The sequence below is a fragment of the Anser brachyrhynchus genome, assembly GCF_964034855.1.
Source record: "Anser brachyrhynchus genome assembly, chromosome: 3".
Lineage (NCBI taxonomy): Eukaryota > Metazoa > Chordata > Aves > Anseriformes > Anatidae > Anser > Anser brachyrhynchus.
In genome coordinates this window covers 51,061,691-51,074,298 of record NC_137696.1, presented here as the reverse complement: position 1 = coordinate 51,074,298, position 12,608 = coordinate 51,061,691, and the positions used below count along the sequence as shown (strand labels likewise).

General features: G+C 41.4%; 1 protein-coding gene across 1 annotated transcript in view; it reads right to left on the bottom strand.

The window, feature by feature from the left end:
• RPS6KA2 (ribosomal protein S6 kinase A2) overlaps positions 1-12,608 on the bottom strand; it is a 302,905-nt gene that overhangs the window by 80,925 nt on the left and 209,372 nt on the right. The gene's annotated exons all lie outside the window — the stretch shown is intronic.

The window sequence follows — 12,608 nt, the reverse complement described above, 5'->3', positions numbered from 1 at the left end:
AAAAAAGAATGTTAATGTGAGTTAAAACTATATGGAATTAATAGCTCCATCTCATTTAAGATTAAACGGAATGTATCAGTCCCAGAGCTTGCCGGGTTAACCTTGTGCAAATTAACTTCCCATATTGTGCTGATGCTAGCAGCCTTTATTAGATATCTCTGAATAGCATTCTCTGCAAGTGATTTATATGAAATATTTTAAGCTTCCAATAATACCCCCAAACAATCACTAATAAAGAAAAAAAGCTGATTAAAAATAATAAAAAAATATTTTCCTGTGTAGAGATAAATTCCTGTGGGATAACAGTGAGAAAAATAGTTTTTGTGGTTGAAATGAATAGAGAGTAACAAAAAATAGCTACAGAGGTGAGCTGGGTTCAAACTAATCAAAAATGATGCTGAAGATTTCATAGCAAACACATTTAACAATGTTCATATGTTGAAGGGGATTCAAGCTCCCAGATTATCAGTTCTTGATCTGATACATTCATTTTTCAGTCAATCACTATTTTACTAATTCTGTAATGACAGTATTAAAATTTTCTTCTCCTTTCTCTGTGTTACACAATGCCAATATGCTTTGCAGCCAAAAGCATCCATGAGGAATGCTATGAGACTATTTTAGGTGGTAAAGCCTGAGATCTCAGTGAGATTCTGTCATCGCCCGCATGTGTTGTGGGTCTGCCGAGTACTCTCAGCAACCAAGTAATGAACATGCCGTAATGAAACCACATACTCTGCTGCTGCACACCGAGAACTGATGCACAGAAATAGGACCAAACCAGCTGATCTGAGAGCCTTAAATAGGAGTGGAGGAACATTTGGATTTTTTGTTATTTTGATGCTTTTCTTGGATCAATAGCTATGTAAGATTTACTAGCTCACTCAACCTAAGTCACAGAGCAGATAAAAATCAAAACAAAGACAAAGGGAATCTCAGAATCTTAACCTTATCTCAAGAATAAAAGTGACAAAACACACACTCACAAAATGCTCAGTGTATGTGAAGGTAGAGGATTTCTCAAGCTGTAGATCCAAAAACTTTGTGATACGGTGCGATGCTTCTGGGCAGGAGCTCCTGGTGGACAGGTGAGCATTGCTAAACACATTGTGTGGGATATTTTCTATTAAGCTTGGTTAGATAACTAAATAAAGTGCTTCTCTGTAACCAGATTGATGAAATCTGAGGCCCTGCGCAGTCACATATCCCACAAAATCCACAGGACGTTTTGTACACCAGCTGGGTGGCTTACCATGCACAGCTGGATAACAGCATGAATCACGCTGGGCAAAGGGCAAAGAACAGCCATCGGATGCAATTCACGCTGTCATCCATCTACCTGTGCTACCCAGCCCTGAGCGCAGCAGTGCACGGACGCAGACTTTGGTAATCTCAAAGCAGGGGGAGTGCTGGCCATGGCGAGCAGCAGTTATCCATCCGAGTGGAAGTCCAGTGTCAGCAGCAAAGCCCGCATTTGCCCGCCTATAAGGCAGAAGTGTGCTTGTGCAGTACAGAGGCCTAAGAATCAGCTGGCAGCACGCCCTCCCGCCACCACCACTTCAACCTCCGAACAGGTAAAGGCGCAGCAAAGCACAGCAAAGGCTATGTCACCACAGGAGACACCTCGTTCCCCAGAGTCATGGCCTGATGGCCTCTCCTGAACCTTGACTCCTCCAAAGCTGCTCTAATCACTGCCTTTGCAGTGGCTGCCAGAAAAGATAATTGGAACCTGTAATCAGGATTACAGCTTGGCACATGAGTTGGTGACCTGCCCTACACATCTTCCAGCATCAAACACTGCCTGATTTAAATGCTCTGAGGGCAGAAGGTATGTAGGCCAAGATTTTTTTCAATCTTGCCACCATAGAAGCTATTAATTATATTCTCTAGCAGGGCAAATCCACCATCTTTCTCTCTATATCCTTTTCTTACCCCACTGTTTGCATATGTCTGGTCCATGACTGATTTTAAACTCACAAGTTGCCTCTACAAGGGTATCCACCTGGGAAGATTTATTTTCTCTTATTCCATATACACCAAGGAATTCCCCTGCTCTTCCTCTGACCTACATTTCTGGGATTGGGCATCATATTCATCAGGAAAGGTCTTAGGAAGAGTTGGCAGTTTGATGTAACATTTCCACAACCTGAGGCTCCTGCTCAGTCTGACTTCTCTGTCACCTTCCAGATACAACGAGCAGGAAAATACCTCTCCTAAATTCCGGAGATTTTTTCTAGCACCCAGTGGTCCCAGCCTGCTCCTCTGAGGGAGCATCCCTTCTAGTTCTTACATCCTGGTAGTCGGGTAATTATGCTAAATTGCTCAAGTATGATCTGAATTAGTTCTGGTTGCTTATTCAACCTTCTTGATCCTGGGTAGGGAGGGACTCCAGCTGTATATAGAGGGAGGGACAGGGTCTGAATAGCTGCTCCAGTGTGAGGGATGAACATTAACAGTATGTATTTCTATGCAGGTGTTCAAGTAAACATATCTATCTTTGCGTAGTCGCATTTGGGGACCAGTGAACTCCCCATAAATTTCTCAGTTTCTCATTTCCAAAATGACTGAATCTCTGGAAGGGACATACTTGTACGCATTCCTTTCCAGGTGAGCCTCTTTTCTCTGACAGTCATATCACAGACCTGTAAAGATAGTGCTGGAGCTCAACAGCCTCAGGGAAGACTGAGGCTCAGGTCCTCCCTTCCTCCTTTCGGCCCCTTGCAGGGGCTCAGAGCAGCACACAGAGTGGGGAGTGCAGGTGGCTTTGACAGATCCTGCCTGTACCACATGCTTACCTATATGAGTAAAATGCCATTGGAAATGGTGCGAAACTGCTAAACTCTTGCTTTTTCTACCCATTATTTAATTTGATTTGAAAGGTGGGTTTTAGAGCTTATCCTTAAATCATACATCAGACGGAGGCACAGCATATAACCTGAACCAACGAGCACAAAGCCGTGGCGATCGTTTGCATGATCTTGGGCAAACTAGCTGTCCCTGAAATAATCCCTGGTGTTTCAGAAGAGACCAGACTGGCAGAACCTGTAACAGGGGAGGAAGCACCTGCTACCCTGAAATAAAAACAATTCTTATTTCTAGGTATTATTGTGCTATGAAAGAGAAATGGAGACAGCTGAAAATGTATGCAAATAAACATAGCTTACTCACTTCTATCTACCTAGTTCTGAAAATCAAAGACAAATGCTTAAGGAGAGGGTTTCATTAAAATATGAATTATATTTCTTGGTCTGTTTTAGTTTCAATAACCATGAAATACTGAAGGGAAAGGGGAAAAGGGAAAAATATATTCAGAGCATCTTCCGAGGAGAAAGAAAATATTTCTTCTCAATACTGCACTAGCAGTCTATTTTCTGAAAAAGAAAATAAAACCATAATTCTGCTTCCTTCTCTGAAGCTCTCATGATAGCAACTTGGGTTGAGTTTAAATATGAAAAGATAAATTAATTTTCAGCCAATGAACTTCTCAAAATTTCTCACTTTAAGAGTTAGTGTGTCTCTAGCTATGTACACTTCCAAGCCACGATGATCTAGGGACCTCCCTTGCTGCACTCACAATGACATTTGAAGCAATTCAGTAGGATGTCAAGCCAACCCTATGAGAACTTGCAATTAGAGAAACCGTGGCCTACAGGAGCTGTAAAAGGGGAGCTTATAAAAGAGACACTAATTTATTCACTGTAATACTGATTAAAATTTATAGCTAATTCACCATAATGGGAAAGTAACTTGTTATATTTCTAGTGGCTGAGTAGCTGCACTGAAGTCAGAGCTCCATGAAGTTAAACACCATTTAGCTGCTGATTTCAGTGGGGACAGAACATTGCTTCTGGGAGCTCTTTGGCTAAAGAATAACCTCCAAACATTTTAATTCAATATTACCCTTCTCACTACTGCCCAAAGTAATTCTTAGTTCTATCAAAAGAATTTTTTCCTGAAGACATCACCTAAAATTGTGTTTGTTTTCTCTGTCTTCAGTCTTACCTGTTTGTATTTCAAGAGAAATAATTTTCAGTTTAACTTCCAGTAAGTTTTTTTTTTTCTGCATACAGATGCAGTCTTACAAGGCATGAGGGTTTTACTTACAGCCTTGTATAAGTCAGCATGTGTGCTGAATTTAAATTGGTATTAATTTATGAAGATTACACTTCAGCTTCAATTTTCAAGTGACAAAAAAAAGAAAAAAGAAAAAAAGGAAAAGCTTTTGTTTATAATCTATAAGTTAGTTGTACTGTTGGTTCTTTGACAAACACTTGTTCTAGAGGGCAAGCGCATACATACACCGGTATGTAAGATGTACTTCCTGCTCATGGCAACCAATGCAAACAACGCTAAACTCTAAACGTGGAAGATGCTTGCTTCCAGAGTGCCTCTTCTCAACCCTGCTCCACTTGTGGCCACAGTCTTTCATGTACTCATTCTCTGTGAGCACCTCTGACTTACTAACACAGCCCGACAAATGCATGCAGAGATCTGGGATGCTCTGGTAACTTCCCAGGGCAAGTTTCACAAAACTCAGGCCACTGCAAAATTCAAAACTTGAACTGAGGAACACTTCTAGAAATAATTAATGGCTTCTCAATTAAACCACATTTTAAAAAGAGGATTCAAAGCATAGAATCATTTAGGTTGGAAAAGACCTTCAAGATCCTCAAATTCCAACCATCAGCCTGACCTACCAAGTCCCATCACTAGACCATGTCCCTTAGTCCCATAGATTTTATGAACTCTAAACCTTTTTGTATCTAAAGCTGAAGGTGGTTCTGTCATGCTACAACAGCACTAGAGTGATAAATCTTTATTTTTTATTTTTATTTTTTTAAGTGGGTGGTTAGTGCACAGTTCCCATGATAACTCTTGTCCCTGTGTGAATACCTGCTGGCTGCCTTGAGGGGCAGGAGCCCTTCTCTCTTTTACAACTAGGAATGGGTTGTAAAACGATGGGTTAGGTGCCTCAGTGCCTCATCCATATGGCCTTTTGTCCTTTCTGACAATTTTAGCCCAAGCGCTGCTTAATCCCCTGAGAAATCCCCCTCTGTGTGCAGCACCAGCAAATGCCACTTAGAGAAAGACACTCACACAGAAAATACATGAATAATGTCAACGATTTCACAATCTGCTCAGATGTTTGGCAAAAAAACATCATTTATCATAAATGACTTGCCCATCCCCAACTTTCAAAATGACCTTTAGATAAGAAAAATCCCTGCTTAGGTGGGAATAGAGCCCTAATTAATTAACAAAGCAAGAACGGGGGCAGTTAGAAACTATGTTAATCGTATCAGCATTTAAAAATATCGGTAGCAGGAGAAATCAGTGAATAAAAAAAATGGATCTAAATTTCATCCATTACCTCCTTGCTTCCCTAAAACTCATCAACGTGTCTCAGGAGGAAAAAGGGTAAAATATAACTCAGACTTGGGGACACACAACTCCATTTCAAATTCTTTACATAGCACTGGAATGCACCAATGATATAGAAAATCAAATATGTATGTAAAACTATGTGGTACATCCTTTACACCCTTTTCAATCCTTCAATCCTCCCTCCTGGTTCCCCCATGCTGGCTATTGTAGGCAAAAGCAGAGAGCTAGATTCTAATTTCACATCCACACTCTGTACGTCTGGAAGACAAAGTACTTGTCTGGTGACTAATTACACAAAATATGGAGAAATGCAGGCTTTCCAAAAGAAATCATAATCTGGCTTCAGTGGTTCTACTTGGAAATACTATTTGCATTACCGCACTTACGTTCCACACAGCATTATACTAGAGTCTTCTAAACAGCAGCCTTTCATGTTGTAGATTATCAGCAGAGCATTATTGTAACACAAAATAAAAGAGAAAAGTGTCCTGTTGCCACTTGAATGCAGAAGTATACCAGCAGGGACATGTAGAGATTTTACATGAATTTCTTCTGAAACGTGTATAATGTTATGAAAGCTACCCTTCTGCAAGAAAGATCCCCTGTTCTCCCCCAGATTGAACCTTTTAGAGACGGGGAAAGAGCCATTACAACCAGAGCTTTACTACTCAGTCCTAGAGCTGCTGTGGCAAAGGAATAAAACAGAATTACAGGGCACAAAACACACCTTTGTAGAAGGGCAGTCTGAAAAATCAATAGGGACACAGATTGGTTTTAGGAGTCCAGGCTCTGGAGGAGATCATTTTATTCTCCCCATTTTTTATTTTATTTTGTATATATATATAAAACAACACATTTAGCTTTAAAAAATAAAAAGACTTTGCTTTTGTATTTTTTTTTTTAATTAGATTAGCTTGAATTCTTTAGTGGTGATTTAGAATGACAGATGCGTCTAAATTAACCCCAGACTTCAAATATTCAGCTTCAAAATATATTATTTATCACCTGTTCATGATATTACCTTTCAAAATATTTGGAAAAAGTTGTCTAAATGCCACATTATCCTTTCGAAATACCTCTGCTCACTCTTCCAACGAGAATTAAAGGACAGATTGATTTTGTCCTTCAAAACAAATCAAATGGGAGGTGTCAGGAACAAACATGGCTTTCTAGGACATACTGACTTGATGAAACAAAAGTCAATAAGTGGTAAATCCCTAACTATCCCTGAAAGCCCAAAACAACAAGCCCTAACCTGCATCCTTGAGAAAGCCCCACAAAATATTTAAGTGACAGTGAAAAGGAAAAACAAGTTGTGCCAGTGGGAGACCCAAGAAAGCCTCGCTCCCTAGGGTTTCATGCCTTACACAATCACAGCGCTTCCCTCTCGCAGTAACCTGAGCTCTCTGCTGCACCCTCCCAAGCCCCAGGTCCTGCATGGGCTGCAGCAGGCGCAAGTGCTGCATGCGCTGCTTGGGGGCTCGCTGCTGCCAGGGGGGCTTCTGGTGCCTCCTGCCTCCTCCCTGCTGGGACAAGAACTGGGGTCTGGCTCCTTGGCCAAAACATCCCACAGACATTGCAGGAGCTTAAGTGTGTCTTTGGGTTTTGGTTGAAATTGGCTGGAAGGCTCAACCCCGTCATTAGAAAAGTACCGACGGACAGACCAGCAGAATGATCGTATAAACCTTGTGTCCTTACACAGAGGTGAAATTTGAATTTTCATGAATTTTGGAACAGAGTTGGACTGACTGAATACACACAGATGTGAACCCCTTCCTCCCTCAGCCAAGGTCTCTGAGCAGCAGATGTGCAGCAGTATCCAATAAACCAAATCCTACAGTGATGTACAACACCCATGAAGTCAGAATTACACCCCTTGCAATCACACAAATCAGACCTAACTAACATTCTGAAAAACACACTGAATAAAAGGCTTGATGAAGAGCAGAGAAAGCTGCCAGTTGCCAGCACAAAACATCCTCAAAAAAAAAAGCCAAAATCCACAGCTGGAAATACATCTGTCCATGACTTGTGCAAAACTGAAAGCCTTCAACCCCTCTGCATAGCAGCACCTTGGTCATCTTTTTCTGATATAAGGGAAATGTTTTATTTAAACTTATTTACCTCAGTGGACACGCTATCCTGTCAAGTGATCCATGAGATCCATGTTTCTGTTTCTTGGATTCTGCTGTGGCCTACCCTTATTTTGCATTATATTTGCTTTAGTTGAATAGATATATAATTATTATTATTACTGCAAGCAATAGCAACTATTTCACTCTCACTGACAGGCAATAATTACCTATGTTCTAGGACAAGGTATAATTTCCAAATGAGAAACCAATAAAAGGGCTGGCCTTAGAGTTCAGAAATGCCCGTCAATACCATTCATCAGTAGCTCTGTTGATGACCTGAAGGGAGAAATCGGTGGCTATTTCATATAGTTTTGCAACAAAGAAAAGTTGATTAAAACTGTTAAGAGGCAGTTGGCCTTTTTTTCCCCCCTCATAGAACAAACATTTAAGGCCCGGTACCAACTTACAAGAATCCAACAGAGAAGACATACAAGTGCCTGTAGCCCTCAACCCTCCTCTTAAATGCAGTCTGAAGAGGGATGCATGCTCTCCATCACACTTCACTGGCATCACGGTTCTCCCACCAGGCTCTAGCTCCCTCTCAGCCTCTGCTACGCTGTAATGCTGGTGCTGGCCACATAGCACGCGACTGCAAAGCAACACCAAGCTTCGTGTTTCCTATCCTTGGGCATTCTGACATTAAATTAGTGTTTGCCTTGTTTTTGCTATTGCGATGTTGCTAAGTCAACAGGAGCAACAAAGAATTGTTTTTCTCTTGTCCTGCTTGAGACAGAGATGATCCAGGCGTCCAGGAGCTGCTGGCTCTCTCTGGGTAACCAGTTTCACTACTTGCCTTTTGAGCTTCAAGCTCAGCATGGTTTAATCAACTACTGGTGCTCTTTGCTCTTAAAACACACCTGTTTTGTGGGTTTTACAGGCAGGGCTGAATAAACTGTGCAGATTACTCTGGAAGTGTGAAACTATCTGTGCTTTGCCATTCACCACAAATATTTTCTGCAGCCTATTTTCAAAGGCAAAAATACAGCTTTTCTGGTTGAAAACTACTGGGAGCAACCACTGGCTCAGAGGTGAAAATGCAGAGGCATTCCCTCTTGTGCCAGCCCTTACAAGGAAAAAAAAAAAAATCCCTTTATTTAGTCTCTCTGGGCCTAAAAAGCAAGTAGTAAGGGAAAGTTGAAAGGGAAGTTCCTTCTCCTTCAAGACCTTTGGGCAATCACTGATTCACTTGCAAAGCCTGGCAGAGCTGGAAACTGTGATTTAAAGCCCACTCGAGTCCATTCTATTTTGTTATAGGAGCCCCTAACATCTCCCTCAGTGGCTCAGTATGGAATTTTCTGCTTGATCCAGTTGGGATTTTTATGGAAAAGACCAACAATCTTTTATACAATATTAAGTGAGAATTCCTGGAAGGAGAAGAAATGTGGTATTACCCCTCTGTGGAGAATGCATGTACTGGGATGCTGTAATTTGCCACCAGCGTGGTTTTGCTCATAGGTTAAACTAATCCTGCTAAATGTCTGCTGTAGAGCTGCTTAAACTTGTAATTTTGGACATTTTCAAAGATGTTTTTGCTGTGGTTTTTCTTTTGAATTGGAATGAAAAGCCTAAATTCAGCAAATTTTGCCAAAATTAAGTTAAAAAAAATTGGTTTTGGTGCATCAAAGTACATTTTTTTAAGGGTTTTAATTTCAATTTTGATCTATTATTTCTTAAACACAAGTTACAACACATAAGTATAAAATCATTGAAAAAGAAATACAACTAAACCAGAGCATTCTGCCTGCACTGAAATGCTTACCGTCAATGATTGCTCAAATGCAATTTTCCCCAACAGTCGAGTAGACACTCTACCAGAAAAGGTATGCTGAATCTTTTATCTGTCGATTGTAATGCAAATTTGGAAGAGTTATAGAAGTGTTCAGAAGAGTCGGAGGAGTTATAGGTACTAGGGGAAAAATCAGTTCACCAACCCCACCAGGAATTTTAAAGCAAAACCACCCATTCCTGTGTCTTCCAAGAGTAGGGTAGTGACACAAAAATAACTAATATTTTTGTGACTACCTTAATTTGAAAGCCGTTTGCTAGCTTAGTTGTTCTAGGGCTAAGGAAAGGCTGTGGCTGGCTGATGACACACGTTTCTTCAGGAGGGGTGGTTGCATGGATTTATCGTGGAGCATGAGGCAATGTTAACGTTCGCCCCAGCTAAGCAGCAGCCCTGCTCACAGCCGCACCAAGCTGCCCTTTCACTCCAAACACTTGCTCCATTAAGCTGTTTGGACTCAGTAAACACAGAGGCAATATTACTTGCTCTAAGGAAATATTGTGGATGAACATTTTAGTTTCTAAATTCCGAATGTTTTGATTTGTGAAACGAGTAACTAGTACGTTTAAGACGTCACTGAGGAAGCCGGGATAGTGGCTTATCATCTAAACACAAGGAGCCTCACTTTATTTAAGAGATCTGAGGCCCTGACACAGCTTCTGTTTGCAAACCACGCAGGACAAGGCCCACCAGGTTGGCTGCAGCCCAGCCCACTGAGCTACCTGCACATGGTGGAGATGGGAATTTAGAACACAGATTTTTCAGGAAATTGCCGTGTTTAATGTCAATATTCAGGCAAACCAAACCTTCACTTTGCCCAGGCCTCAACGTGCTACGCAGACATGCTTTATATAGCTCAGCTGATATGTTTGCCTTACAGGAGGAAATGAGCATCTGTGAGACGGCTGTCTGTCACTGAAGAAGCCTCCAGCCCAAGCAGCAAGTAGGGTGTGAAGTCAAGGTGAGGTCATGTCCTAAATTAGAACATAAGGAAAAGCCCGGTCTCATGTCGTTAACAAGTCACCAACTGAAGCATCACAACCAGCAAGGCTTGGCCACACAAATGCTAAGGAAAAAAAAAAAAAAAAGACTGATCTAGTTTTTTCTCCTGCAGCGAAACACGGTGCTCAAACAACTTCAAATGATTTTGCAGCCCAGACTCTACTCCCGTATAGGGAGCCCAGTGGAAGATGTGACTAAGTTCAGAGAGTTTGTGGGTGAAATCATGGCCCTAAAACAGTCAGTAGTAAAACTGCCATTGACATTAATAGGATCTCACCATCTGCATCTCCGTCCCTGTAGTTCTGAAAATATCTGTGGCTGCTTGAACTCTAAAAGAATACCCAGCAGAAGAGGAAATCTTTCTTTTTTCCTATGTCACTGGGTAGCTTCCAAGAACTAAACATAAACCTTAATAAGCAATGACTAAAGGGAGACAGGAGGAGAGCAGATAAATATTTAAAGGACATAAACATGATGGAGAGAGAAGAATTATTTATCAAAATAAAAGGGAAGAAAGGAATATAAACAGGAGGAGCCTATAAATGTAGATTTTGTCAGGCAAACCCTAACAGGACAAACCCCTAGGAGGAGAGAGAAGAGCTGTGATTGCAGCCTTAACTCTTCACACATTTTTAAAAACAGAACTGGACACAAAAAGTTAAATAATGATTTAGTAAGAAGCTGCCCTGCCCTGAAAGAAGGAGAAAGAGACTGAATCTTTTACTGTGTGCTACTTCACTGACTCCACCTGAATAAAGGTCCATTTCAAAAAGATATTCTAGACTTATGTAATATGCACAAGTGTTTGGGTGACTGACTGAAACAGAGCAGTCATTTGCACCAGGATTAATGCCTGTAAATTATGTTAGAATATTCCAGCAAAGTGAAAGAAAAATCAGGAACGGACATGAAAACCCTCTGCAGAATTACAGTGAGTAGGTGAGCTTTCACGCAGTGCTTTTAATTCCTAGATCACAAATAGCCTTACCAAGATCCATGCATCCCTATTGCTGTTACCCTACTACAAGGGACAGCTGCAGGACAGAGGGGTAACGCATCCCTCTTCAAGCCTCTTCCATTCCCTCCAGCGGCAGGGCTGAGCTTTGCTCCTGCCATCTTCCCTTTCCTCCAAGGGAAACCCCTGAGCACCTGCTCTCCCAGTGGAGAGCCTGGAGGAGGGCGATGCTCTGGAGAAGCTGGCAGCCAGCTACCGCCTGCTTCATGAAGTTGTAGAGAAGGCTAGACCCTGTCCCACTCCTATCACAAACTTCAGTCTTCTCCTTGTAATGACATCTGGAGAAAGTCCAAGAAAATGATGAAGGATGTGGGGCATCTCTCCTACGAGGAGAGGCTGAGAGAGCTGGGACTGTTCAGCCCAGGGAAGAGGAGCATCAGGGGGAATCTCATCAGTGCGTATAAAGACCCAATATGGCGAACACCATGTAAAAACAAAAATATAAAATAGTCTTTCTAAACTTCCACTTGAAAATATCTTTCTTTTGATAAGATGTAATGGCCAAGTTATTACCTGCATTTATTTACATCCTACCTAGATGATATTAATATTTTACATTGCATAGCTTTTTTTTTTTTTTTATTAAATCCACAATGAGACCAAAGTAGAATTGACAAAAACTATGCAGCAGTACAATCCCACAAACCTAAAACTCCCTCTGAGCATGAAGACAGCTCTGAGTTAACAGTGTTGATGCTGACAATTGCCCGCTAATTGGGAATTATGTCACAGCACAAACGAAGTCTGAAAGATGACCAGGACACAGCGCAATTATCTGAGCAATTCAGACTTTGCCTAAATTTACAAAAATAATCTACCACTGCTGAGAAAATATCTGTTAAATTACTGTGCCATGGAAACCTTTTGAGTATGTCAATTACTGTTGCATGCAGATAGAAAATGCTGTAGACAAAATAGAAAGGAGAGGCTGTCGTTGACGCTGATTGCTGGTCTCTCTTTGAACATCATCAAAACCTCCAACTTGGAGCAAACACCACAGCCATGAGGAAACCATAACTGACATGTGTAGCCCACATGAAGAGTATAAAGCCACAAACAATAATTTTGCTTCCACTGAAACGAAACCCAGATGGAAGTTTCCTGCATGGTGCCATCTCACTTTTATATGGAATCAGCTGAGTACTAGCACACCTCCGGCAGTAGGTGAGAACAGCACACCTGGCCAGCTGCTGGTGAAGATTTACAAGCAGTCAAACTGCAATGCTGTGAGGTGAACTGTCACCAGTGCAACTAATGTCCCACCTTCTGTGGTCATTCTGATTTGAAA